The sequence below is a fragment of the Caretta caretta genome, chromosome 10 (assembly GCF_965140235.1).
Source record: "Caretta caretta isolate rCarCar2 chromosome 10, rCarCar1.hap1, whole genome shotgun sequence".
Classification (NCBI taxonomy): Eukaryota; Metazoa; Chordata; order Testudines; family Cheloniidae; genus Caretta; species Caretta caretta.
In genome coordinates this window covers 71,263,094-71,290,786 of record NC_134215.1, presented here as the reverse complement: position 1 = coordinate 71,290,786, position 27,693 = coordinate 71,263,094, and the positions used below count along the sequence as shown (strand labels likewise).

The following is a 27,693-nucleotide window of genomic DNA, read 5'->3' as shown; positions in this document are numbered from 1 at the left end:
AAGAGACATATCCTGCTCAGTGAGTCATTAAGAGTAGCTGTGCTGAGCTTTCACCAACCAGAGAAGTTTCTCTTAGGGTGTGTGATTTCCAGCTTGTGTAAACATACTTGCACTAGCTTTGATGGAGTGAGCACACTAAAAATAGCAGTGTAGCCATGGGCAGTACTGAGCAGCGATACAGGGTAGCCAAACCCGCCTAGACTCCATGGGTATGTACATACTTGCAGCAGCTAGCCCGTCCTGTCATTGGCCCTGCTACCGTGGTTATGCTATCATTTTTAGCATTGAGCCAGCATATGTCTACTTGAGCTGGGAATCACACCCTAGCTCCAAATGAAACTGTAGCCCTAGATCAGGGATCAGCAACCTTTGGCCCACAGCCCACCAGGGTAAGCCCCCTGGCGGGCCGGGCCAGTTTGTTTACCTGCTGCATCCTCAGGTTTGGCCGATTGCAGTTCCACGGGCCGCAGTTCGCCGTCCCCGGCCAATGGGGGCTGCAGGAAGCGGTGGCCAGCACGTCCCTCGGCCCGCGCCGCTTCCTGCAGCCCCCATTGGCGTGGAGTAGCGAACCGCAGCCAGGGGGAGCCGTGATTGGCCGAACCTGCGGATGCGGCAGGTAAACAAACTGGCCCGGCCTGCCATGGGGCTTACCCTGGCGGTCTGTGGGCCAAAGGTTGCTGATCCCTGCTCTAGATATTCCTGGAGGATAGCCCATGCCTGATCAGACTGGGCTGTTGAGTCACCCTACGTGAGGCCATGACCATGGAGCACTCCTGGAGTATTCAGTCATGACGGCTCAGTCTTTGAAGAGGAAGGCCTTGCATTGCGAAGTTCTGTCCCAAATCAACGGTTCCACCTATGGAAGAAAGGGGAGAGAATGTATCAAATTGTTACCATGAAACTTTTTTTGTTTGTGTACCTAATTTCCTCTTTCCCTTGATGTAATCAGCGAACACAGTGTCATTGCAGCTACAGCTGATTGGAAATATTCCAAAAGTGGTCTGTGAATATATTCAGGCGCAAACTTGGTGAGTTCACTCTGCTGTTATCTGAGTCAGATAACAGGCCAGAGGGTTTATCATTCCTGAGTCTTTAAGCACCAGTTCACTTAAGAAAACATTTTCAAATTCAAAAAGTTCCACAAACTTTAGCACAGAAAGATTATTTGAAAATTCAAACCAGAAAGTTTGTAATTTGCCATTTATTCTTCCTCAATTCTCATTTTTCTGTGTAAAAGCTGTAAGTGATCTAATCAGGGAACAGAAATAATACCATGTGACTTGGACGTGACCAACCACACACCATGAATAACAAGTAGTCAAGAGTTGCCAAGCACCCCATCAGCTGCTATTTGCTGGCACAAACCATTTGGAGAAAATCTGGAAGCGCTGGCTCACAAACAGAATAATCAGATAATTATCCACAGTGAATAATCTGACCATCCCTATTCACCATGTGTGACACACGATGGGATGACCCAACACAGCCGTCTTGGAGCCTCACCTCAGAGCTGCCCATGAGGCAACACCCAGGTAACTGCAAAAAGTGGAGAGTTGGGTTATAAATTTCCCTTGTGAGCTGGAGAACGTCTCACGTGAAACCCTGGAAATGGGGTCTCTGAACTGGGGTCTCACAGCCAGAGGCCAGAACAAACTGGCTGGTGACTAAGAAAGCATTTTCCTGTGGTTCTGCCTCTTCCCTGTTCACAAGTCCCTTCTCTACAACCCACATGACATGTTAGACACAGCAGCTGGCAAGCAGGGCTCAGGAGCCTCAGAGGGAACTCTGCTGAGCTGGGCAAGAGTTGTGTTCAAGTGAAACTCCTCTTGGAAAGTGTCTGGCAGTGGTTTGAAGATAACACTCTGTCAGCTCCTTTCAGGTCATATCAGAGATCGAGCTGTTTTATCTATAATGGCTTTTTGTAGGTGATGCAAAATGCTTGAGAGTGTCACCTGTGTAGCGCGGCTGGACGAATGGCTCCAGTTCATAACAGCAGAATTGCAAAACTGCACCTAATGAATGATAGCGACAGTCCTGCTGGAGAGAGTGCTTTCAATATTACATTAGGAGGGATGATTTATCCTGCCTGTGTGGCTGAGACAAACTCAGGAGAGAGGCTCTCTTGGGTCTGTTTGTTCGCTGTGTTTTAATTTATTTAGGGGATGATAGCAGTACAGAAAAGTAACAGATTGAAAGCCCTGGATATGGAAGGCTTCTGGTTCCCTAAAGAATCTATACAGCACAGGCAGTCCCAGGTCACTCTTCCCCACATGGGCCCTGGCAACCTGCTTTAACCCTTACCTAGTGGGTGAAATAATATCTTTTATTGGACCAACTTCTGTTGGTGAGAGACAAGCTTTCAAGCTACACAGAGCTCTGCTTCAGGTCCAGCAGGGCAGTCCCAATGGAGCTGGTGTTGCATGAGGTGAACACCATCTGTATCCTCCCACAGGCCTAGTGGACTCTGGAAAGCAAATGCCTGTTCCAAAGACTACTGAAGACAATGGAAAGACTCCCATCAACTTCCATGGGCTCTGGATTAGGCCCCCTCTCCTCAGGCCAATCACTCTGCTGTCCTCGCTGCACTAGCACAAACCACAGCTCAGCTGGTATCCTGTCTCTGCTGTTGAACAATGCCAGATGCTTTTGAGGAAGGCAAAAGCCACCCTTGTTGCTCGTGCACCTACTCACTCATCTCTGGGCCCTTCTCTCCACTAGCTGCCTTTCTGTCTCTTTCTAAACCTCAGGCTGTATTAATTGGCAACATAAAAATAATGCAGGAGCTGCACAGCAACCAACCTCTGCTTGACCTTTCACGCAACACTGCTGATCGCTTCCAATCTTCTCTCGCCCTCAGAAAGCATCACGGGGCGTATGGAGCTAACGGCCCAACTCCCGTAGACGTGAGGGGCCCTTAGCACTGAAGACGTCTGTTCAGCTTTGAAAAACGAACAAATAACGAACAGAAACTACCCCACACACACACCTTTTATCTCCTTCTGGAATTCCAACCAGTACCGGTTTTATAGAATACACTGAAATTAACCATTGTGATAAAGAATAAGCCCCGCTAGCATTACTATGATAGTTTCCTATCCTGAAGAGCCTAAGAGCTGCCAGTCCATTTGGCCCAGCCAATCCAGTATTTTATGTTAAATAATGGCCACGACTAGATGCTTCAGAGGAAGATACAAGCAATGCCATAATGGACAATTATGGAATAACCAGCCCATCGGGGAAAGTTTTGTTCCTAACCCCATCAGTAGGTGGCTGGCTTATGCCCTGAAGCATGATTTATATATCTTATAATTTGTCTGTCTTCTATCTAACATTCCTGGGTGTTACAGAAATGGCTATCAACAACATTGACCTGCAACCGTAGCAACCCCATGGAACAGCGTCGGTCAGAAAGAAAAGGAGACTGTTTCCAGCTGTGACTGTGCAGTGTAGGAGGGATTTAAATAGCCAGAATGCAATTACCCAAGTTGGAATTTAGCCCGGACGCCAGGGATCTAACACCCAACTTGCATTGCCTCACAGCTCACGCAGCAAATTCTAGTTTAAGCAACTGCTCAGGGGAGCAGCAATGCTCATTGCTCAACTGGGGTGGTCTGCTAATAGAAGTGGAGCAGAACAGTGAGGAGACGCTTTGGGGCAGTCTTGGAGGAGGAGAGCTTGCCGGGCAGGGGTGGCCTCTCATCTAGGTTTTACGGTTTTGAAATGGTAAATTGGCCCATTTGGTAATGCTCTCAATATATTCTACAACTTGTATCATAAAACTTACATCGGTGTGCAGTGCATTTCATAAAACAAATATGCAGCCGTCCAGCAAGCGAGCGCCCTGCACGCACTCGGAATATTTCTGCCCTGGGGATGATTTTTTAAACAGGAGATTGAAAAGTGGCCTTTACACCCAACCCCCCCACCCAACCCTATGCATTCCAAATCGTCCCTAAAACATCACAGCCCCCACCCCGCACCCTCCTCCTTTGCTCGCCAGCCTGGTCGAGCACTAAAGGCTAATGCTGCAAATTGCAGCACCTTTGAAGGGCCTTCTCCTAACCTTTACAGTGTTGCGTGGAACACCAAGTAAATGAAAACTCCATGTGAGAGAATAAATTGGGCCTTGGGCACTTTCCCTGGGCAGACTGGGGGACTGGCTGAGCTTTCAGTTGCATGCATTATGCATGTATGTACACAGTAGATGTATGGCCACAATTTGCAAACCTGGGGGCTTACCGTAAGGCATCTAAATCTCTATTTAGGCCATGGTTACCCTAGCACTGATGTCGGCAAAATGTATGTTGCTCCCGGGTGTGGAAAAATCCATCTCCCTAAGCAACGTAAGTTTCTCTGGCATGAGCAGCACCGCGCTGGCAGGACAGCTTCTCCCGCTGACATAGCTACCTCCGCTCGCTGAGGTGGTTTTATTACGTCACTGGGAAAGAGCTCTGCACAGAGCGAATCTTACAGCGGAGCAGCTGCCTTGATACAGCTGGGCTGCTTTAAACTCGCTAGTGTCGACATGGCCTTAGGCACCTAAATAACATGACGTGGTTTTCAGAGGTGCTGAGCCCCTGCAGCTCCAGCTGGGATCTGCGAGGGAGGCCCTGAACCATTTCAGGGCGTTTCCATTCACCCCAGCAGTTCTTGGAGGCAGGGCATGTGGTGATCACTGGTCACAGGTGCCATAGAGAGGCCCAGTGGGTGTAGTTGATTTTCCCCTGTCATAAGTGAGGAGCAGGTCATCCACCAGAGCAACAAGTACTGTCATGGTGCCGTGCCCTGGCCTGACGCTGGCCTGGGAGGGATCCAGGATACTGGCAGCCGGCGGGTGCCACTGGGGCCCGTTTATTGCCACGTGTGGATTAGCTTTGCTTGGAAGAGGCAGGTCGGAGGCTGGGCAGTGGCTTGCGAGGGCTCTAGCATGGGGCAGTGGTTTCTCTAGTACTGCCCTGACTACTGAATGCCTTAGGTGGGTAGTAGATTCCCCTTTGTTTAAGGAGGGGCCAACAGGCTGTTATTGGGGCTCCCAGGTGTTCTCTCTTTTACCAGCCAGCCACGGCAGGCGGCAGTCACAGGTGATGCCCCGATTGCCATCAGCGCTTCTGTGACGCGTGTGAACGGGCTGACTCCGTAGCAGGAGGGGACTCGCTGTGTCTGGCCCTGCTCCCACCGGTAGTGCTTGGTGGCCCATGAGGCCATCACAGAAGCAGATCTGTGGAAGGTGATGATTCCTGCCGGTGGGCGGTGGGGGGATCTGGGGCTGAGTGCTGGTCTCTGGGTTTACACAGTGATTTATAGTCCCCAAAAGCTCTGCAGGCTGTGATTTTCCTGCCTGCATGGCAGACGGCAGCTTGGCTCTGTGTGCCAAAATCCTTAGTGTCAGAGCCTGCTTGTATCAGGCTGTCTTTTCTGCCATCCACGCTCATTTTTTTTCCTTCTGCTTTTCCTGTCACAGCTTGTCTATGGACCATGGCGCTCTGAGGGTCTGGTCTCTCTAAATACCTGAGGTGTGCACTGTTCTGCCCCCTTCATCTCTGGCAGCCAGTATGTGGTGCACTGGGGAGGCGGCTGTGGTGCATGGGGTACCAATGTCCTAGTGTCACAAAGGAAACTGACCAGTGGTATTGCTCCTATCCTCGGGCTGGCAATAACAGCTTCTTTACAATGGGGTCTCATGGACAGATTGTGTCTCCTTGAATGCACGGTGTACACATCCCCATCAGACTTCAGGGAGACAGTAATGAGAACTTCTTTCACTCGGTCTGCCTCCACTGGGGGTCCTGGAGGATTGCCTCCCCTCTATTTTCTCACCATCTTATTTGTGTGTGTGGGGGGGGTGTGTGTATCCAGTCAGAGTTGTAATGACCCTCCCTCCAGTTCAGGAGTGCTGTGTGAAGCTCTGTCTAGAGCAGCAGTGGTCAACCTGTGGCCCATGGGCCGCACGCGGCTCATCAGGGTAATCTGCTGGCGGGCCACCAGACAGTTTGTTTACATCGGTATGGCCGCCCGCAGCTCCCAGTGGCCATGGTTCGCCATTCCTGGCCAATGGGGGCTGCGGGAAGCGGGGGCCAGCACATCCCAGTGGCCCGCACCGCTTCTCACAGCTCCCATTGGCCAGGAACAGCAAACCGTGGCCACTGGGAGCTGCAGGTGGCCGTGCAAATGTAAATAAACTGTCTGATGGCCCGCCAGTGGATTACCCTGACGGGCCGCAGGTTGCCCACCACTGGTCTAGAGGCTGTTCTGAGTACCAGAGAGAAATGGGAATGGTCTTTCAGGGTGATGAAATCTCCTCCCTGTGGAAAGGACCGAGCACACTGTTTCCGTGGCTGCTTCCATGCCTGGCCATGCTGAAGAAACTGGGAATGGGCTCAAGACACCAATTCAGATCCTCCATGTGGCTAAAAGAGGGAGGATCCAAATTCAGATTCTCCATATGGCTGTACAGATCCCCACCTGAGCTGTTGGCAGGTCACTTGAAACTTGGCCTGAACATAAGAACAGCCATACTGAGTCAGACCAAAGGTCCATCTGGCCCAGTATCCTGTCTTCCGACAGTGGCCAATGCCAGGTGCCCCAGAGGGAATGAACAGAACAGGTAATCATCATGTGATACATCGCCTGTTGCCCATCCTGGCAAACAGAGGCTAGAGACACCATCCCTGCCCATCCTGGCTAATAGCCATTGATGGACCTATCCTCCATGAACTTATCTAGTTCCTCTTTTGACCCCTGTTATAGTCTTGTCCTTCACAACATCTTCTGGCAAAGAGTTCCACAGGTTGACTGTGTGTTGTGTGAAGAAACAGTTGCTTTTGTTTGTTTTAAACCTGCTGCCTATTAATTTTGTTGGGTGACCCCTAGTTCTTGTGTTATATGAAGGAATAAATAATACTTCCTTATTTACTTTCTCCACACCAGTCATGATTTTATGGACCTCTATCATATCATCCTCCCCACCCTGCAGTCATGTATTTTCCAAGCTGAAAAGTCCCAGTCTTATTAATCTCGCCTCATATGGAAGCTGTTCCATTCCCCTAATCATTTTTATTGCCCTTTTCTGAACTTTTTCCAATTCCAATATATCTTTTTAGAGACGGGGCGATCACATCTGCACACGGTATTCAAGATGTGGGTGTACCATAGATTTATATAGAGACAATATGATATTTTCTGCCTTATTATGCCTGAAGGAAAAAGGTTGTGTTACGTAGAGATGTCATAGTAGCAGATGAGCATGGGTCCATTCTTGACTAACAAAGTGTCCAGTCCATGTGGTTTTGAGGGACTTTGATTTGCCTCAGAAGAGTGTCTGGAGGACTCTGTAATCCCCCTGTGTTCTAAGGGCCTCTAGAAATGTCCTTGTAACACGAGTGGGTACGTACATTTGCAAGTGCAAAATGAGTATCCATGCATGCAGGATTAGTTATTGAACATGCATGTATGAGAGGCTGAAAGGAGATGTGCTCATAAATACTTCAGGGGCAGACAAGGAAAATTTGGTCCTTGGAGTGTTAAATTTACTCAGCTTCATTCGCATAACATATTCCTCTTCCCTGCTGAGTATCTCTTAGCTGCGGCGCTGCTGCCGTTTTGGTGGATTGCTTCTTGTAATCTTACTTCTTTTTCAAACAGTAAACTTGCTCCTGATGTAATTACCGTGATAAAGCTCTGTGGCATGACGGATCATCCTTAACTGCACTGTCGCTGTTGACTTCAGACAAGAGGATATTTTATCCCATCCCTTTGTGGCAAGCATAGAAAAAAATGTCAGTAAACAGGATGGGGTTACATTCCGTGGCACTATCTTCATCGGAATTGTGCCTGCCTAGCAAAATGTACTGTAAACTTCCCATCATTCAGTCTTCTACAGAGCTCAGATTGCTCTGTTATTTCCCTGCATGTTGCTCTGTGGATCGCGCAAAATATTGTGGATCAGAAGTCATTATTATCTGATGGGCACTCCGTGGCCCCTGTGAGAAATGAGTCGAGTAGGTGGCAGTCGAATTCTAGTGGACAGATGTCTACAGTGCAGATATGTGGCACTGATTGGCAAGCGCTCTCAGAGGTCCAGAGAGGCTCGGGCCACTTCCAGCTTTTGAGGCCCCTAGCCATAATAAAAATAAAAAATGACGACACATGAAAACAAAATAAGCACAAAAAAAAGTGAGACATAATCTGAATATTTTTTATTTAACAAATGCTTTTCTAGCTTTTTTCTGTGCAAATGCACTAATTATTGAAGAAAAATCTAGCTTTCGTGCAATGTCACAGTTGATACCAAGCATGGTGAGCCCATTCAAATGCTCTTGTCCTATAGTTGAATGGTGATCGTTCTTTACCTGCTTCAACACGTTGAAGGTGCGTTCACTTGAAGCCACTGATGCAGGCAAACTGACAAAAATACCCAATGCAATTGTGATATTAGGAAACACCCCAGAGAGTCCAACTTCAAGTATTTCTTGAAGCAATTCCTTTGGCTTGCAATCCAATTTTAAGTTCGTGGAATGTATTCGTTTGAGGAAGATGACCTTGTCACTGAGATCTTTTGAGATTTCTTTGTTGTATTGTTGCTGAAATTGTTCAGCTGCAGAAAGTAGATCTTCATTACTCAGTCTGTTGAACTGCCAAAGAAACCCAAAAAGAGTACAAATTAGTCGCAGTGACTCAAATCGACGTGTAAGATCTGACTGAATAGAGTCAATGATGACAAGGAAGACATTGACCCTATAATGCTGCTCGGCACCAGATTCAGTAGGTAAGTTGTGATTGGTGGAGAACTCCGATGAAATGCCAATATTGTGTGCCACTAATTTGGACTCAGTCAGGATGGCATCCCATTGTTCACGAATCTGCTGAATGTCATTGATAAGACCTTCAGTGTTATCCCTCTCAACATCAAGTGTAGCACTGTGGGCCACAATTACCAGATTAGTTTGGTGGATCATTGTAAGTAGCTTCATCCACAAAAATGATATCAGAATGCATTGAAATTTGGACATGTGCTTCTGAATGGACTGAAGTTCAGTTCAAGCCTCTGCAGTGAGATTGAGAGATTCAAGCTCATTTAAAGTATTTTTCACTGAATTCAAATGCTGCACAACTGGTTGGTCACCATCAATCCATGCAGACCATCTAGTTTTGGACATCCCATGCAGTGAAACAGGAAGATATTGCTTCATAATAACAAGTGTCTAAATTTGAGGCCCCCTTTGAGCTTGAGGCCCAGGCCAAATGGCCCTCCTGACCCCCTCTGATTGGCCCTGCTGATTGGCTCTCTTGTTGCTGTTCTCAGCAGAAGAGCTGCTGAATTCATTTGCCCATGAAGGCAGAAGTCCCTCTCCACCCAGGAAGCAGTGTCTGCAATCTGTAACTGACACATATCGGGGGTGGAAATTATACTGTTGTTTTTCATGATGTAAATAAAGGGCACCGACGTACCAACAAGGGATGCTAGGAGATCAACATGCAGGAGGCGAGAGAGTCGCACGTGCATACATAGGATGGGTCCTGAGTGCTAGTCTGGTGCAAGTACAAGGACGTCTAATAACAATAAGACAAGGGATAGAAAAAAGATGCCCAGCAAGATGGCTGGTCTGCCAGTTTCTCTGCATTTGACCTTCTCTGCATGTCACTGCTATGTCCTGCCTTCCACTATAAAAAGAAAAAAAACAAGGACAGCCTCTTTTGGCAGCTGAGAGCAGCAGCAATTGCAGCTTTCTGGTTTCTGTTGCACTGTTCGCTGGACGCTGTGGTGCCTCAGGACTATTTACAATAAATAAGGGGATCCCCAGTATGGAATCTAGAAACAGATGAGTCATCAGGCAAGATGTAGGAGCACATGGAGCACTGGTCCCCTGAACAGAGAGAGTAGCTGTGTATTCCAGAGCGATGGGGGAAGGTGGGAGGAATGGATAGTGAATGATGATGGAACCTCCAAGCCTTGCATGATTCACCCTTTGAGATGAGTGAACAAATGTTTGGAGGATTTAAGATTTTATAGACAGCTGCTAGGGTGATACCACAAGTTAGGGAAGGTACATGAGTGTGCCTCTCTGCACCTCTACAGAACAATGCTATTAGCAGGTTGGCAGCCAAAATAAATCCAAAATAAATTGGCAAGCAACCCACACTGCTAAAAGCAAGTAGGAGCTCCTTGAGATAAAGTATAGGAGAGCAGGGCTGGCAGATCCACAGTCTCTGCTCCGGGTATTGCGTTCTCAGGGCAATTGGGAGTCAGAAGCAAGAGTAAGGTTTGGAACGCAAGATTTTCCACTAAGTAAGCATTTTCCCAGCCGCCACAACTGGAATGGCTGTGAGCTGCTGGAAAGAAAGATCAGCCATTGGTTGTCCCAGTGATCTAATGGTCTTGTAACGTAATGTGGGAGCTGAGTTGAATTTCCTCAGTCCTGGAGCTGGCAGAGCCGCAGAGTCAGCCTTGGCCAACAAAATGAGCGTAGAGCACTTCAAGTTGCTGTCCAGTGGCTGACTCTGTCTTCCCTGATTCATGAAATAAAAGGTATCAGAGCATCTCTTAGCAATCTTCCTTAGCCACCTTGCGTTTGGTGGCTCCAGGTGAACCCAGCGACAGCAGATGGAGCCAGGGGGACACCATATGAGAGTATTTCTCTTGTAACACAGATCTCCAGAGCTATCGGGAAGTAATTGAACGTAATGTCCAAACACAGAACCAATCTATAAATCTCAGTGCCATGAATACAAAATTTCAGAAGGGCTGCTTCTCTTCATCTTATCACTCCCAGACAGTAACTGTGTTCTTGATGTAATTATAGTGATAAAACAATGTGACATAACTGCTGGCTTCCATCATGGTACCACTCCTGTTGACTTAAATTACAAGGTAATAATTTTATAAGAGATCTTTTATTTTTCTTTCTTTCTAAGCCACTGGCAGTGTTTAAACAAGGGGCAGATATCCCTGATAAAGTGCATTATACGCATTCCACGAGTCCTTAAATTTCCACATATGTATTTTTCACACACTGCCCTACTGGGTGGGATTTACATTGTGTCCCGCAGATCTGGGGCATGGATCTCACCTACCAGTGCAGCAATCAGTATCTGCACCCTACAATCTGATGCACAGAGCGTAGTGATGATAGTGTTCAGCAAAACAGAACCCCATCATCTACGAACAGCACAATGTCTGGACAGCTGAGCTACGGAAATAGAGAGAGAGAGACACTCCCACTCTTCTGTAGTTTCCTCACTCAGTCTGTGGGCTTTGGGGTGCTGCAGAGTTGTTGCACCATCAGGCTCAAACTGATTGGACATCATTTAAAGTCACATGATCTTTGCATGGTAACGTGCTCCACTGCTTTATTGATGGAGGGCATGGGTGAGACTGAGGCTCTGAAGATGGCTCTACCACCACATATTTTGAAGTGTGGCACTTCCCCTTTTATAACGCATCAGGGCAATAACTGGGTTTATCTTTTTTTTTTTTTTGTAATGTAGATGGGAAATGCAGCTCAGAGACTCACGTGCTGAGGAGAAATCTGCAGAGTAGCAGGATTACAGAGATCCTTCTATTCCCATGTCTCCAGCCGTGTATTTATGGAATATTTACAAATAAAAGCGGATGGGATTCAGACTTGCTCATCACCACTATCGTCTGACACTCTCAGCCAAATCTATCTGCGCAGGCACAGATTCCCCTTGGTGTGGAAAGATTTGTAGAGCTTTTGGTTACAAAGATCCAGGAGCTGCGTGTATTATCTTATTCGCAAAAAGAAAAGGAGTACTTGTGGCACCTTAGAGACTAACCAATTTATTTGAGCATGAGCTTTCGTGAGCTACAGCTCACTTCATCAGAAAAGAAAAGGAGTACTTGTGGCACCTTAGAGACTAACCAATTTATTTGAGCATGAGCTTTCGTGAGCTACAGCTCACTTCATCAGATGCATCTGATGAAGTGAGCTGTAGCTCACGAAAGCTCATGCTCAAATAAATTGGTTAGTCTCTAAGGTGCCACAAGTACTCCTTTTCTTTTTGCGAATACAGACTAACACGGCTGTTACTCTGAAACCTGTTATTATCTTATTGTTATTCAACCGAATTGACTGATTAAAAATAATGTACATTAATAATGCAATGAATACATTCACACAAGGCCGCAGAGCACATGAAAAAGGTACTCTCTCCTGCCTCCATAGAGCTTGCTACTGAAATAACAAATATGATGGTTTCAGGTTGGAAAGAATTTTGGGACAGTGCTACAGATAAAGAACTGGGGCCTTGTCCTGCTCCCATTAGGGCCAATCAGAGCTTTTCTATTGACTTTACTGGGTGGACTTGAACAGCTGGCAAGAATGCTGAGTGGAGCTGATTGTTCCTTAACCAATGAGCCTTGGCATTAAGATGCCTCGCAGAAGTCCCTGTGTCCTTGGCAGTTAGAGATTTTGTTTTCATGCACATGTCTGAACCAGGCAAGCCCAGGCTTCTAGCTCCACAGGCAGATGTCATGATTGGAGATGAGGGAGGGAAGATACCCAACTGGAACTGAATTTCCCTGTGTCCAAAAACAATCAAATATAAAATCTAACTAAATATATATTTGGGGTACCCACGTTTGGGTTTGCAAAAGGGTTGGTAAATGCACGCAATCCAGATCATTCATTGCTGGGACGTAGATACATTGAACACCTTGAGGGTCTCAGATATTCAAGTCATTTTGCTTCCCGCAGTCCCTCCCCCCAGTTTTGTTTTTTAAAAGGCACAACAGTGGATGGAGGAGTTGATATTACCACCAGGTAACAATCAACTAGAGAAGGGAGTTACACAAAGAAATTAGTGATGGCAAATCTCAAAAGTTTGTCATTATTTTTCCATTTTTTGACAAATGCAACAAATCATAGAATCATTGGACTGGAAGGGACCTCGAGAGGTCTTCTAGCCCAGTCTCCTGCACTCATGGCAGGACTAAGTATTATCTAGACCACCCCTCACAAGTGTTTGTCTAACCTGCTCTTAAAAATCTCCAATGATGGAGATTCCACAGCCTCCCTAGACAATTTATTCCAGTGGTTAACCACCCTGAGAGTTAGGAAGTTTTTCCTAATGTCCAACCTAAACCTCCCTTGCTGCAATTTAAGCCCGTGGCTTCTTGTCCTATCCTCAGAGGTTAAGAAGAAAAATTTTTCTCCCTCCTCCTTGTAACAACTTTTTATGTACTTAAAAACTGTTATCATGTCCCCTCTGTCTTCTCTTTTCCAGACTAAAAAGCCCAATTTTTTCAATCTTCTCTCATTGGTCATGTTTTATAGACTTTTAATCATTTTTATTGCTCTTCTCTGGACTTTTTCCAATTTGTCCACATCTTTCCTGAAATGTGGCACCCAGAACTGGACACAATGCTCCGGTTGAGGCCTAATCAGCACAGAGTAGAGCGGAAGAATTACTTCTTGTGTCTTACTTACAACACTCCTGCTAATACATCTCAGAATGATGTTCGGGGTTTTTTTGCAACAGTGTTACTCTGTTGAATCATATTTAGCTTGTGGTCCACTATGACCCCCAGATCCATTTCTGCAGTACTCCTTCCTAAGCAGTCATTTCCCATTTTGTATGTGTGCAACTGATGGTTCCTTCCTAAGTGGAGTACTTTGCATTTGTCCTTATTGAATGTCATCCTATTTACTTCAGACCAGTTCTCCAGTTTCTCCAGATCATTTTGAATTATAATCCTATCCTCCAAAGCACTTGCAACCCCTCCCAGCTTGGTACCATCTGTAAACTTTATGAGTGTACTCTGTGTGCCATTATCTAAATCGTTGATGAAGATATTGAACAGAACTGGACCCAGAACTGATCCCTGCAGGACTCCACTCATTATGCCCTTCCAGCATAACTGTGAACCACTGATGACTACTCTCTGGGAATGGTTTTACAACCCCAGTTGTGCACCAATCTTATAGTAGTGCCATCTAGGTTGCATTTCCCTAGTTTGTATATAAGAAGGTCATGTGAGACAGTATCAAAAGCCTTACTAAAGTCAAGATATACCACATCTACTGCTTTCCCCCATCCACAAGGCTTGTCACCCTGTCAAAGAAAGCTATCTGGTTGGTTTAACACAATTTGTTCTTGACAAATCCATGCTGACTGTTACTTATCACCTTATTATTTCTAGATGTTTTCAAATTAATTGCTTAATTACTTGCTCCATTAGTTTTCTGGGTACAGAAGTTAAGCTGAAATCCCCTGGGTCTGAAATCCCCTGGGTCTGAAATTCCCTGGGTCTGAAATCCCCTGGGTTGTCCTTATTTCCCTCTTTATAGATGGGCCCTATATTTGCCCTTTTCCTGTCTTCGGTGTGAACTAACATATGAACAACATCTGAAAATTCAAATCATTTTAATTCTGCGGGCTTTGAAAAGGAAGAATGTTTAATTTATTCACAAAATTTTCATAAGACAATAAAAAGATTCATACTGGGTCACATCAATGGTCCATCTAGCCCAGTATCCAGTCTTCCAACAGTGGCCAATGCCAGGTGCTTCAGAGGGAATAAACAGAACAGGTCATCATCAAGTGATCCATCCCGTGTTGCCCATTCCCAGCTTCTGGCAAATAGAGGCTAGGGACACTTCCGAGCATGGTTTTGCATCCCTGCCCATCCTGGCTAATAGCCATTGATGATCCTATCCTCCATAAACTCATCTAGTTCTTTTTTGTACCCTGTTATAGTCTTGGCCTTCCCAACATCCTCAGGCAAAGCGTTCCACAGGTTGACTGTGCATTGGGTAAAGAAATACTTCCTTTTGTTTGTTTTAAACCTTCTGCCTATTGATTTCATTGGGTGACCCTTAGTTCTTGTGTTATGAGAGGGAGTAAACAACACTTCCTTATTTACTTTCTCCACACCAATCAGGATTTTATAGGCCCCTATCATATTTCCTCCTAGTTATCTCTCTTCCAAGCTGAAAAGTCCCAGTCTTATTAACCTCTCCTCATATGGAAGCTGTTACATACCCTTAATCATTTTTGTTGCCCTTTTCTGTACCTTTTCCAATTCTAATATATCTTTTTTGAGATGAGATGACTAGATCTGCATACAATATTCAAGATGTGGGTGTACCATGGATTTATATAGACACAATATGATATTTTCTGTCTTATTATCTAGCCCTTTCCTAATGATGCCCAACATTCTGTTCACTTTTTTGACTGCCACGGCACATTGAGTGGATGTTTTCAGAGAACTATCCACAATGACTCCAAGATCTCTTTCTTGAGTGGTAACAGCTAATTTAGACCCCATCATTTTATATGTATAGTTAGAATTATGTTTTTCAATAAGCATTGCTTTGCATTTATCAACATTGAATTTCATTTTGTTGCCCAGTCACCCAGCTTTGTGAGATCCCTTTGTAACTCTTCGCAGTCTGCTTTGGACTTAACTATCTTGAGTAGTTTTGTATCATTTGCAAATTTTGCCACCTCGCTGTTTACCCCTTTTTCCAGATAATTTATGAATATGTTGAACAGCACTGGTCCCAGTACAGACCCTTGGGGGACACCAATATTTACCTCTCTCCATTCTGAAAACTGACCATTTATTCCTACCCTTTGTTTCCTATCTTTTAACCAGTTACTGATCCAGGAGAGGACCTTCCCTCTTATCCCATGACAGCTTACTTTGCTTAAGAACCTTTGGTGATGGACCTTGTCAAAGGCTTTCTGAAAATCTAAGTACACTATATACCTGGATCACCCTCGGCCACATGCTTGTTGACCACTTCAAAGAATTCGAGTAGATTGGTGAGGCATGATTTATAAAAACTATGTTGGCTCTTCCCCCAACAAATCGAGTTCATCTATGTATCTGATCATTTTGTTCTTTATTATAGTTTCTACCAGTTTTCCCGGTACTGAAGTTAGGCTTACCAGCCTGTAATTGCTGGGATCACCTCTGGAGCCTTTTTTAAAAATTGGTGTCACTTTAGCTATCCTCCAGTCATCTGGTACAGAAGCTGATTTAAATGATAGGTTACATACCATAATTAGTAGTTCTGCAGTTTCACATCTGAGTTCCTTCAGAAATCTTTGGAGAATACCATCTGGTCCTGGTGACTTATTACTGTTTATTTTATCAATTCACATTTACCATAAAATATTTCCTGATTTGAACTTTTTCTATTTTTCCCCCATTTTCAATTTTTTTCCATTTTTTCCCCTTTGCCTCTCTCCCCGGCCTCATTTTCCCCTTTTGCCAATGAAAAAGAAGCAAGATCAGAGTGGGGTGGAAGGAGGGAAATGGTGGAAAAAGGGAAAACAATAACTGGAAATGGTCATTGTTCTTTTTCCAATTATTTTGGGGAAAAAATAGAAAATTAAAAAATAAATTGTGAAAATACGGTGAGAATTTCCAGTTCTGAAAATAAAGCCAATTTTCAGGGGTAGGAGAAGTACGAAATATTTTGACCAGTTTCAGTTTGGTTTGGAGGAAAGGTCTTGGAGGATTATGCTGATGATGGTTCTCCAAATGTGAACAACCTGCAACTCCGAATGCTGCAAAACTGTGTGTGAAAGGACTTTTTCTGTAGGAATTCCAGCCCTTTCTCTGAGATTGTGAGAACAGCCTCCCCTATGATACGGTAGTGCTCTGGATGGGAGGTGGGGAGACCACTCCAGTAGGGGCCATAACCACACCCTCTGAGACATCAGCCAGGAGCACACCCTACGGTGTACACTCCCTCACCCCCTGCAGCTCCAGGGAGAGACAATGCCTGCAGAAACCCCCACTGGGGAGCAATGCCACACCACCCAGTGTTCAGGCTATGCACAATCTGGCCCCTAACATAGATACCCTTTGATGGGTATCAGAGCCAAAATGGGCCCCAAAGATAAGAAAGGTCTGTAATTGCCATTTTTATACTCCTTGGATCTTCTGGTGAATTCTTTTTCTTGGCAGTCCCCTACTGAAGATGCCTGTTAAATACTAGGTGATGAATACACAGACTGTTGCTCTTGGAGAGAATGTGGAACTCGGCTAGGAACTGGGAGATATTTTTACCTAGAGCTGGAATTCTAGCAATTCACTTCTTTTCTGCAATCCTCAGGGCTGCAGTAGATCAAAGGCCAATGGAGAACAAGATGCATTTTCACAATAACCCTCCTTGAAATTGACCTGCTGCAGCCTTGAGCTGCCAGTCAGGGCCCGGGGACTTGTGTCTGGAACTGGACCAGATGGTTTTGGCTCTTGGTACCAGTGACTGGCTGCCCGCTGCAGATTGGAACTGATACCACAGCTTAGTTGGTGTCAGGGGCAGGCAGAGAGGAAGCCAAAAATGCAGATATGGATTTTGAATGTGTTAGTGCTAATTATGTGGGGTGCTGAGTGCATTACCCACTAGCCCTCCTACCCATCCAGGTGTAAGTCCCATAAGTGAAATGTTTTGGGTGGTTAATGGGCTTCTGTTCAGTCAAGGCCTCTCCAGCACTAAATCCCACATGTTGCTATTTATTGACCAGGCCCGTATAGACTGTGTACCTGCCTTTTAACAAGCATGGGTTAAATCTCTCTCTGTCCCCACTTACCCCAGACAGCTGCAATTGCCCCAGCTGATGGGATAATGGGTATGGTGGGATACATCAGCACAGCAGAGCCAGGGCGATGTAAACTGGTTCCTCCAGAGCAAGGGTGTTCTAATTTCATACACCACCTCCTCTTCCCACCCAGCCTCCTCCTCACCATACAGAGCATGGCCAGAAGAGGAAACACTCAACAAATCTCTACATGATGACAACACTCTGACTGGGAAGAGGTTTGCATTCCTTACCGCTGCCACAGCACCTGCCCCCTCCCCTCTTCAGCTCGTCTCTCCATCCTCTCGCCTGCCAGCCCATCGCTGGACCTCTGTCCCCCCATACTCCCATTGACAAACGCATCTCCTGAGGGGAACCAGCATCAGCTCATGTACATTCCAGGCCTGGCTTGGCCTGGGGGAAGTACTGGACGACCTCTCTTTGTACCTCCGCCCTCTCTCCTGCTGTATCAGAAAACAAGTAACACCAGACATCAGAGTTGTGAAGTTCACTGACAGGGAATTGGCTGCCGTGGTAAATATTTGAAGGCTGAGAAAGGACTCTTTAAGCAGCGAGCAAACAGAAAGATGCTATCTCACCTGGGCTGAAACATACCAGTGGAGCTCTTGGCATCTCGCCGGTCTCACATGATGCTCCTGACCTGCAAATGCAGTTCAAGGCACCCAGCAGTCACAATCTTGCCCCTGGTGGGAGAGATATGGGGGGGATGAGATTTTTTAAAAGTCTCATTTCCTATCTAGCACTGAGCCCCGGAGAGAAGCATGGCTTGTATTGCCAAGCAGCTGCCGCTGCTGTCAAGTGTGAAAATGCCTCATTTGTTGGGCAAGTCCCAGGAATGCTAAAGAGGATCTGCCATTAACAGGAGGGGGAATATAGGTGGAGCACTGGCAAGGTGGCCTCTTGTAGCTATATGGTGCTTTACAGTGTGGCAAGGTGCAGAAGAGTGGGGTTCAGATCCCAGCCCCAATTCTTCCCAAACTGTCAGGCATTGGAACTGCTGCTCCTCCATCCCTGATCCACTCACTTCCCCTCTCTCTGTTTCTGTTCCACCCCTCTCCCCCGCTTCTCCTTTCATCCCTGCTCTCACGCTGTCTCACTGCAATTCACCAAGCCCCACCCAGCCTGCAGCTTTGTGCAGGTTCTTTTCAGGGCCAGTTCTAGGTTTTTTGCTGCCCTAAGCAAAAAATTCGCCGCCCCATGCTCCGAGAGCGCAACTGCCCAAACAAAAAAGAAAAGAAAAAGAAAAAAGGGGGTGGCTGATTTGCCACCCCTGGAATTGTGCCACCCCAAGCACGTGCTTGCTTTGCTGATGCCTAGAGCTGGTCCTGGTTCTTTTACCTTTCCGGGTCCAAATGCTGCTCTCTCACACCCTTGATTCCCACGGGGGAGCACATGACATCAGGATGTGCCCCCTCTCTCTCTCCCTGCCAGTTCTTTGGGCTCTTGCCAACTGGTTGAGGAGGAGGAATTTCCCAACAGTGCCTTTTTCCCAGTTCCCACTTCTCCATGCCTTGGCAGCTTCCGAACCAAACTTTCCAACCAAAAAATGTCATACGCACGCAGAACGTGAAATGTACAAATGTTTTGTGTTGATCCAGCACCCTTGCCAATTTTTCAACATCCTAGTCAACATGTGGACACCAGAACTGTATGCAATATTCCAGTGTCAGTCTCATCACCTTCCTAATCCTACTCCCAATTCTCATTTATAAATCTGAGGATTGTTTAGCCATTTTTGCCACAGCATTGTGCTGGGAGCTCAGGTTCAGTTGCTTGTCCCCTCTATCCTTTTCAGAGTTACTCCTTTCCAGGATACAGTCCCCCCTTCATCGAATCCATAGAATGACAGGGTCAGAAGGGACCACAAGGGTCATCCAGTCTAGCCCCCTGCCAAGATGCAGGATTTGTTGTGTCTAACCCATCCAAGACAGATGGCTATCCAGATGGCTTTTGAAAACCTCCAGCAAAGGGACTTCCACAACTTCCCTTGGCAGTCTGTTACAGTTAGGAAGTTTTTCCTGAGATTTAATCTAAATCTGCTCTGCTGTAGTTCGTACCCATTGCCTCTTGTCCTGCCCTCTGTGGAAAAAGAGAACAATTTTTCTCCATCTTTTTATGGTAGCCTTTCAAGTATATAAAAACTGCTATCATGTCCCTCCTTAATCTGCCCTTTTCCAAACTAAACATATCCAGTCCCTTCGGCCTTTGCTCATATGGCTTGCATTCCATCCCTTTGATCATCTGTGTCACTCTCCTCTGGATCCTTTCCAGTTTCTCTCCATGCTTGCTATACATTGGTGACCAAAACTGGACACAGTACTCCAGCTGAGGAGTAACCAGCACTGAGTAGAGTGGTACTATCACCTCCCTTGACTTGCATGCTATGCCTCTGTTAATGCAACCTAACATTGTATTTGCTTTTTTCAGCAGCATCATATTCTGTAGATCCAACGTACATTCCTTATTCCTAGATGTATAACCTTGCATTTGGTGTATTTAAATGCATTATGTTTGAACAGGCCCAACTTACCAAGTGATCCATTTCCTTACCAAGTGACCCTGTCCTCATTTTTATCGACCCCCTCCACCAATCTTTGTGTCACCTGCAAATTTGATGAGCAGCGATTTTTATATTTACTTCCAGGTCACTGACGAAAATGTTGCATAGTCTCTGGCCTAGTTCTGATCCCTGTGGAACCTCACTAGAAACACCCCCATTTGATGATAATTCCCCAAGTTCTGTCCGATTTTGTTTCCAACCCTTTGATATATGTTTTCTCCTATGTCCAGTACAAACAGTGGTGGCTACTTTATTGCTGTGGTGGAGAAAGCAGGGTGGAGGGGAGAGGAATTGGGCAGGGAGGGGTGTGATGCTGTATGATTAAAGATGACCACTTATATAATTGATATTAGCACTGTTATACAATTACCATAAAGCTTGTACAAAGTGTATCATGTAAAGCAGTGGTTCCCAAACTAGGGGCCCCGCTTGTTCAGGAAAAGCCCCTGGCGGGCCGGGCCGGTTTGTTTACCTGCCGTGTCTGCAGGTTCAGCCGATCGTGGCTCCCACTGGCTGCGGTTCACCACTCCAGGCCAATGGGGGCTGCGGGAAGGGCAGCCAGCATGTCCCTGGGCCTGTGCCGCTTCCTGCAGCCCCCACTGGCTGAGAACGGCGAACTGCAGCCAGTGGGAGCCGCAATCGGCCAAACCTGCGGATGTGGCAAGTAAACAAACCGGCCCGGCCCGCCAGGGGTTTTCGCTGAACAAGCGGCGCCCCTAGTTTGGGAACCACTGATGTAAAGTGTCAATGGAAAAGTTACAACCTATCAAATATGATTATCCTTGTTAAATTGACGTATCATCTTTTTATCTGAAGTTATGAATATTGGCTATGGAATTGTATCTTAAAGCTCTGTGGTATTCCTGGGTGACAACCACCAGATAGGGCTTACATTAGGGCTAGACAGCTAGGTATTGATGGCCCATGAAGGCCACTCTGCTCTCACACTGGGATATTGAAGAAACTCATCCTGCCCAGGAGCTGAGGTGGATGCCTCAGACAGCAAGAAGCCAACAGCCACCCTCTGTGATTCTGCAAAACATATAAGGTCATGTAATATGCTCATGTGACCCTGGACTCCATCTTGGCCAGTAACTTTTCACAGACAGCGGCTGTGGGCTTTGTTTGGGACAGTAAGTTTCCATGCACATGATTGAGGATATAAAAAGACACCTGTGACATCTCCATGTTGCCTCTTTCCTACTTTGATTCTCTGGACTTTGGGTTTACAACTAAGAGGAGCATCTTGAACAATAGACTGAGGACCTTCCCAGAGAGACTTTACAAACCAGAAGTCTATTTCATCACAGCTACAAACCTGATATAAGGACTTTGCAATCATTTGTAGGTATTTGATCTATTAACCATTTATAACTCTCTTCTTTTATTAATAAATCTTTAGTTAGTTACTAAGGATTGACTGGCAGCGTGGTATTTGGGCATGATCTGAGATTCATATTGACCTGGGGATATGTGTCTGATCCTTTGGGATTAGAAAGAATCTCACAGAGGGTGAAATAGGTTTTCAATAATCTCTCACTATATTAGATTGGGTTGCGTGGATGGGAGCCAAAGGCTGGAACGCCTAAATGTTTGACTTCTGGTTAACCGGTGTGGTACTGCAAAAGCTATTTAGTTACTGGTTTGGTGAATCTAATGATAGAGTAAACCACCAGCTCTGGGGCTTGTCTGCCCTATTTCTTGCCCTGAGTGTGGCATTATCAGTGTGGTCTATCCCAGGCACAAGGTGGTATTTAACTTAAGCACCAGTGTAGACACAAGAATAAATTGCTATAAACTGGCCGTCAACAAGTTTAGGCTTCAAATTAGGTGAAGATTTCTAACTATCAGAGGAATGAAGTTCTGGAACAATCTTCCAAGGGGAACAGTTGGGGCAAAAAACCTAACTGGCTTCAAGACTGAGCTTGATAAATTCATGGAGGGGATGGTATGATGAGACTGCTTACAATGGCTTGTGGACCATTGGCAACTGCTAGCAGCAAATATTTCCAGTGGCTGATGGGACACTAGATGGGGAGGGCTCTGAATTACTACAGAGAATTCTTTCCCAGGTGTCTGATTGTTAGGTCTTGCCCATATGCTCAGAGTCTAACTGATTGCCATATTTGGGGTTGGGAAGGAATTTTCCCCCGTGTCAGATTGGCAGAGACCCTGAGCGTTTTTTGCGTTCCTCTGCAGCATAGACCATGGGTCACTTGCAGGTTTAAACTAGTGTAAATGGTGGATTCTCCGTAACTTGAAGCCTTTAAATCATGATTTGAGGACTTCAGTAACTCAGCCAGAGGTTAGGGGCCTATTAGAGGGGTGGGTGGGTGAGGTTCTGTGGCCTGCAATATGCAGGAGGTCAGACTAGATGATCATGATGGTCCCTTCTGACCTTAAAGTCTATGAGTCTATGAATAAGGGCCAATTTCCCAGGTGCCACCAGCCAGGCAAGATATCCGTTTGTGTGTGCATGCATATTACGATGCAGAGCATAAAAGCCCAAAGTCTCCTTTAGCACAGCCTATAATCCTGTTAGAAGGATTACTCTGTTGTCCTAGGCTATCTGATCGTGGTAAGAACTCATTTAGGTCAACTGTTTAGGAAATTTACACACACACACACACACACACACACACACACACACACACAATTAGATAAGCCTCTTGCTGCATTTCACAGGAATACACAAGCTCCTTTCAGACTTCCTCTGTGCTGCTGATTATGTCCCTGTTCTTGTAGCTCTTTCACAGTTCTCTAAACCCTCATGTAAATGACTTGCTTTCAGCTTTTGACTTCTAACAGCAGATGTTGGATAGACAGTGCTGTACTTAGACCCTAGGTATTTCCAGATCTTGAAAGGATTAGAATTTTAAACAGTGAAGTACTTTGCTTTTGCTGTGTGTATTGCATTATATTGTAATGTAGAGAATAAGGACTTTCCTCTGTGGGAAGGGCTGCTCTGTGTACAGAACTTAATGAAAGCTAAATCTAGTCTGGCAGGGTCCCCATCAGTTTAATCCCCCAGTTTGCTGATTATCAGCAATGTTAAATTTAATTTGAGGCCTCTATATTTAGAAGGTCAGTGAAGCTCTGTACAAATGAATGCATGGGAGAGAGAATGCAGGATGGCAGAGGCAATGCAAATGGCGATTTCCCTTGGCATTCCAGCAGGGTAGTGTATTAAACTTTGGAGCATTTAAAACAAACAGAACATAGTTACACGGTCAGGTAGGGCCAGAAGCTGCCGGACACAGGCTCTTAGTGCTGGAAATAGTGAGATGGCAATGCAGACACCCTTGACTTGTAACAAATCCATAGCCAACTAGGAACATCATGTCTTATTATGCTGCACTTAGTAGCCACATATATTGCCACAGCAAAAGTGGGGGTAGGACAGATATCCTCCTGTTGCAAAAACACAGCTAAAGAAGAATTCCTTCTGGCTGTTAGCAATACAGGGCATATGACACACAGCTTTCATTCCATCCAGTAGCGAGCAGTGACACACACACACACACACACACACACACTTCACTGTGTTTTTAAACAGCATTTTAGGATATTTAACATCTCAAGCATCCTGGATCAGAGGCACTCATAGGAGCAGGAATCAGGGTCTGAATTGTCTTCTGGGTATGGAGTCTATTAACATACAATTCATCTGGACTCTGTTGTGTACAGGATCCATCATTCCATAGTTTGCATGCCTTGCTCTAAGTGTGCCCAGTACTCTCTTGACCTTAACCCCTGGGGCGCATGTGGGCAAGTATGGGCTGGCATAATGTATGGGCTAGTGCTTTGTTATTGTCTCCTGCTCTGTACCAAGAGCAGAGTGGCACAGTGAAACTGACAAGCCCCAGGAAGGTGCGGAACTTGTCAATTATACTTTCCTCTCCCACTGGCACATGGAGAAGAGCAACGGGGAGTCAGAGGGCAAGGAGAAGCATATGGGGGGGTGAGGGGAAAGAAAAAGACAGAATAAAGAGTGTGCAGAAATAATAATACCAAGGCTTGCACTTCTCAGCCAAGGATCTCAAAACCCTACATAATCTTGAGAGGGGTTAAGCGCCAGACTTGGAGGGACTTGCCGGGCTTCAGGGCAATGTGGAGCCTGAAGGCAGTGGCAGATTAAGAACCTAGATCTTTTCCTCCCCTGATCCCCACATTCCCTTTTATCAATATTGTTAGCCAGCTGGAGGGATCTGGAGAACAATTTGACCAGCTGAGACATCTTCACGCTCTGTCTCCATGTCCCACCGCTCCACCAAAATTAGCTAAATGTTCTCATTTCCCCTGCTAGGGATTGTTTCTCAATGCTTATGTTGTCACTGCACTGAAAACTCACCCCTATCCCTTCACCTGAGTCTCCTTGGCCTGCTGGAATAACTCCAGCGATAGAAAGGGATAGATGATCTCCATTAGTTCTTGCACTGCGAGCACTTATCCTTACTTGCTAACTGGGCTGCCTTCCTTAAGAAGTGGAGGGTTTTACTGCCAGATACCTGCTCCCTCTACTGTGATTCTGGTGATGTTCTGGTGACACCCAGTGCCTGGTTTGCCTTATCACGGGAGCATGCGTGTGTGTGTGTGCCATGCTGCTAGCCCCAGGAGATGCAGTAGATCTAAAGACCTGTTTTCTCCTCTGCTTAGCTGAATTTGAATCAAGAATCGTGCACTGTGTCGGAGGTGTCTGTGACATCTGCAATTCCCACACATAGTAAAGGAGCTCCCAGGAAAAGGTGACTTTAAAGGGAGACACTACTGTGTACAAAGGAAATCAAGAACCAAGAAACAAATCACAGCTTCCACTGGAGATGAGAATCATGAGGTGACGTATATAGTACAACAATCAATATCTGATGCAGACTGGGACGTATCTCCCCCTGCCCCCAACCCTGTTCCCCAGAGAGGCTAAGGCTTCTGTAACACACGCAGGTCACTGTGTCCCTCCATTCTCTGAAAGGTGACACCAGCCTCATACAGTAAAAGAGCTGGTGAAAGAGGCTGGATTGACAGCCCCAAAGACAGACGAAATGGTGTGGTGAGCAGCAGGGCCCGCTTTCCCTACACAGCCTGCCACTGTCTCAGCCTTGAATGGCAAGGGGCTCTGATCCCAAGGGTGACAGGGGAGTTCAGACATTGAGCTCTCTGCTGAGATTCACATTAAGGATATAGACTAGAGGCCTCTGGCTCTGCTTTGGAAGGCAATGGCCCACAGATAGGAACATGCTCTGAATATTCCAAAGGCCTTATATTGCCTCTCCCCGCTACCTTCCATTTCACTGATGCAACAGGAAAACTGAGGAAAGGAAACATTTAGGTTGCACAGATGGGAAGAATTCCTCCCAGTGAGATTCCTTAGGTGCGGAGTAGTTCCTTAAGGGAAGCACTGGAAGTCTCAGTTGCTCGGATCATTCAAATCTTAACTGGACAAAGCCTAAGAGAACAATCCTTCACTGGCTGGCCAGAAGGAAGCACAGACGGGGCTTACCAGCCCTCTTCCGTCTCTCTACTCTGTGATCCTCTCCGCTCTTCTCCTTTAAGAGACCCAGCCCAAAACTCTGGTTGCCTCTGCAGCTGCTGTAGCTGCAGATTTATGCAGCTGCACAGAACACTGGGGCAGGACATGCCAGCTTTCTCCATAGCTCCCAGCACGCTTGCTCCCATCTCGTGCATAATATTTCTATTTCCAGTGTATTTCTTCCCACTGCAGGAATTTAAGCCATGGAGCTTTTGGGGGAAAAGACAGCAAGACAAAAAGGAGCCTACAAAGCAAAGCCACTGAGATGTGATTTTTTTTTTTTTACTTATCAAAGATTTTAAAACTAAGGCCCTTGATGGAACTAAAGAGCCTGGCTTTAAAGAAGCAAAACTGTGTGTGATCCGTTAACGAAGCTGGAGTGACTGTCTCTCTCATCACCTTGAAAGACACCAAGACAAGGACATCCTTTAAATTCCAACCTGACTGCAGTGCGTATTTACTTCCCCTAACAAGCTAGTTATCACTCCTCAGGCAGGTCAGAAGGACATGGATTGGGATGACCCAGCATGTGGGGAGGGGAATGACTCTGTCTCCCAGACAGCTCTACTGTTACTGAACAGACACTGAGGAGGAAATGCAGAATAATAGTATGTTAGCATTAGAAAGGCAAAAGGCCAAGAGCAAATCTGCTCTCACTGGGATGCCCTATTGCTCTGCCCCAGATGATCTCATTGTATGTTTCACTTATTTCTTTATTGCCACGTGTTTTTTATTTAAGGGAAATCAATAATTAAATACCCTGGATATTAACATAATTTCCTCTATGTAACATTTTTTTTCTCTGAAAATCTTTCTGGGTTAGTTCAGTGTAGTTAACAGACCATTCCATGAATGTTAAGGTCCAGACCAGGATTTAAGGAGCCCCTGTGTTAGTGTGTGATACTAATCCAGAACCAGAGAGAACAAAAGGACCTGTCTGTGCCCAGCAATCTCATAAAGAATCCTCTGATTCATAAAGAATTCATTACAACTGGATCCTGTCTCTCCTCTGTGCTAACAGATACTACAATTAGGAGTGAACTTTAGCCTTTGGAATCTTGCTTCTGCCAATGCCAGCATCTGGTGCTTCAGAGGATGACAGTGAACAACTCCCAGAATGCACCTGGATAATTATGGGTGAGGAAAGAAATGCTGTCCTCATCTTAGATGTGGTCAGGTGATACTCTGACACAAGTGATTCGATCACTTACATCTGCCCCTCTTGAACTGGTGCTGATATCTAGAGGCGGGGGGAGAGAGTTTTCCCATCCCGCAAGAGTTTTGAGATTTTGAGAAAATTTTCTTCTCCTAAATTTGGACAAAAGGCCCAAAACTCAAAATGTTCATGAATCGATAATACCCGTCAATTTCCCAAATGCTCTCACAAACCCTTGTGGGAGCTGAATAAGAGACGGAAGCACTGCTGCCCGGTTCAGAGTGCGAGGTCCAGGGCTGTTGCCTCTCTGTGTGCTATGTTTTTTTTTAACTCTTCCTTTGTGCTTTCCATGAATGACGAAAGTATTAACATACCTACATTAAGTCTCACTCACCGGAGACTAAAACAAACAGGCTTGTGTTATTATTTCCCCACTATTAGCCTTCCCAGTGGCTGATGGGGTCCTGCAGCTCTGACAGTGCCTTTGGGGGTTATTTTTAATGTGGCAGGGACCGTCCTTTTGTTCTGTGTTTGTACAGCGCCTAGCACCATGGAGTCCTGTTCCAGAACTAGGGCTCCCATGTGCAATGATAATACAAATAATAAATATTAATAATAAAATAATGAGACTCTGCCATGTGACAATGGGGAAGAGCTGATTTCTTCTAACGCTGAACAAGAACCTTTATTAGAGTAAGAAAAATAATATTAGCCTTAAACTTGCTCTCCTGGCCTCTTGCCTTCCCTGCAGAGGTTCTTCCTGGAGTCTTCCCCTGCCCCCTGGCCTGCCTCACTTCCTCTTACACCCCCAAAAAGAGAAAAGTTGGGAGGGGGGTTGATTGCTGAAACAGCTAGGAGAGAGAGAGTAAGGCT

The 27,693-nt window shown here is 45.9% G+C and overlaps 1 long non-coding RNA gene across 1 annotated transcript in view; it reads left to right on the top strand.

Moving 5' to 3' along the window:
- LOC142073496 (uncharacterized) overlaps positions 1-26,181 on the top strand; it is a 110,135-nt gene extending 83,954 nt beyond the window's left edge. Inside the window, exons 4-5 of the long non-coding RNA XR_012670381.1 lie at positions 24,794-24,971; positions 25,857-26,181. This is a non-coding gene — a long non-coding RNA (uncharacterized LOC142073496). The remainder of the gene's footprint in view (positions 1-24,793; positions 24,972-25,856) is intronic.
- Positions 26,182-27,693: the final 1,512 nt, after the last annotated feature.